Raw genomic sequence first — 2,517 nt, 5'->3', positions numbered from 1 at the left:
GCCAAATTTTACCAATGTGTCGCGACGAAGTCCCTAGGTGCTGGTCGCATCCATTGGTTCGACCATTTAAGCACACAGTATCAGGAGCAATTTTAGTGGCCATAAATTGTCGGGTACTAAGTACAAACTTGTTACGATTCCAAGTGATGTGAAACCACCTTAACGGAGGGTCGTTTCTACATATAGCTAAGTATGCTATGTACATGAGAATGTCTCATGGTTGGTACCTAGGTGTGATCGGGTTGTCACATTCTATTATGGTCCAAATTTGTTGCAAAACTTTCACGTACGTACCATGGAAAGTCTCGTCATGGAATTGCGGTTCGGATATGTTTGTGTTAAATGCATGCACACTAAGTGTTATGGGCCCTAGTGTTTACCACAAATTTATTCGGAGCGGCATGCAAATTCATGGACATTATTGTTTCTGTAATTTTTTGCACTGCCAGTGCAACCTCTCTTGCAGATTTAGTATGAGTTTACACCCTGCCATACAAGGTGATGATTGAGTATGGGTGTTCGTGATTGGCTGCTTGAAACTCCAATCTGCTTTCAACCTAGTTGGTTGTCTCCATTCCATATCGAGTATATGGTTGGATACTCAATGATTGAGTCATAGTTTGTCGTCAGTCATGGGCGAGTGTCTGTAAGTGGTTGGGGGAAAGCATCTCACTCTTACTGTTGCTATTCATCCCGCGTAGGATGGGCAGCTTACAAGCATTCTATTTGGTACTAAAGGATATGCAAAGTGCATACGTTAGTAAAGCATGCTAAAGGATATGCTAAGTGCAGACGTTAGCAAGAAGTGAAACAACTAGATCGGTTACCTTTCTGGTTTGGAGTTTGCTTCATATGATGAAAGGCATGTTACGGCTAGTTCTAGTCTCTACCTGTTATTCTCAAGTTATCAACCTTAAACATCAGCTTGGATGAGGTTGACTATTGGCAAGAAACCACTGCAAGTCAAGGACTTGGTTGCTGCTGATGAATATGTCAACATAGTACTTTCATGGAAAGATGAGCTGAGGTTATATTGCACATTCCAGTAGCTTCAGAAATGTCAAAACCTGGGTATGCATTTAAACACCTCTTAGTTGTGATAACTCGTTTAGCATTCTCAAGTGAGTTCTAAATGGAGCCTTCACGCTCTTTTGATTATGATTCAATTAACCAAGACGGTTGCATAGGGACAACAATGTAGAAAATCAAGATGTTACTCTTGATTTCATTGAACCTCCCAATGAACCGGGTTCCGATTCAACAAACCGTTGGATCCATGAGGGATGCCACGGTGGAAAACATTAGTGTTCTTATGAAGATACCACCACTTGTGTTTTCGAGGACGAAAACGCTTCTCCAAGGGGGGAGTAATGTCATGCCAAGGGTAGGACTAGACGGACACGGCCTGGGCAATGTGCCGGACACACATGTAGTAAAGGGGTCTATATATGAAAGAGGGCCAGGGGCCTATACATAGGATGGTTGGGAGGTTATTCGCATGTCTGTCTACCCGCTGGTCTTACACTACGCACTTGAGTTCATCCATAATTTTTTGTATTCATTGTAATATGTGTACATCCTCTCCCTCTCTGTCACCACTTAACCATGATCATGAGAACCAACTCCAAGGTGGGTTATCTTTTAATTGGCCACACACACACCAACCAATTCTTCAAGCCGCAGGCCACAACTCTTGCCCACCCGCCACTTGCAGACAAACACACGTGTGCTACATGCCAACTGCCCTGCCTGGCTTGGCGCATTCCACAACACACACACACACGATTTTCCCATTGATGGTGCTGCATGACCCCACCAGCTTGCTTCGCCTCGTTCGCATCCCAAGACTTGCTCCGCTTCTATTGTGCCGCCTTTAGCTCGTGAGTGATGGCGTTGGTCTTTGGACCCCACACACACACACACACACACACACACACACACACACACACACACACACACACACACACCATTTCTGCTTGGTATCGCCTTGGACTTCAACTGCCCATACAATTCGCTCTCGTGGCCTGCAATGCCCACCATAACCCCACCCCACCTGCACCTCATTTTGCATATGCCTCGCTGGCTCACGCAAACCTCTCTCTCGTTCCCTATACACTGTGCCACTCATGATGCTATCTCATAAAAATAAAAAAATAAAAAAAATATATTTGTCTCTTTTGGGAAAACAGATAAGATGGCATTCCCACCCCTTTATGCAATTCTTGACAAGTTTTTCATGGATTGCATTGAAAGTGTTAAGGTTCGTGGGGTACGCATGACATTTGGTGCCTAGTGATAATGCATCAATCCCTTTTTAACACTAAATTTGAGCATTATTTTGAAGAGTAGTTGTCATTTGAAACTAAATCAAAATTACATTGACCACTACGATAGAGAGAGCTAAACATTCTCTTGATCATCTTCTTTTCTCTCTTTGTTGTGTATGTACAAAAAAAGAAGGCAAAGCATTGATATTGTGTGATGACTGTGAGCACTTCCATGTATAAATTACATTGA

Source organism: Adiantum capillus-veneris, chromosome 2 (genome assembly GCF_014529385.1).
Source record: "Adiantum capillus-veneris isolate H3 chromosome 2, ASM1452938v2, whole genome shotgun sequence".
NCBI classification, from domain to species: domain Eukaryota; kingdom Viridiplantae; phylum Streptophyta; class Polypodiopsida; order Polypodiales; family Pteridaceae; genus Adiantum; species Adiantum capillus-veneris.
This window is presented reverse-complemented; position numbering follows the sequence as displayed.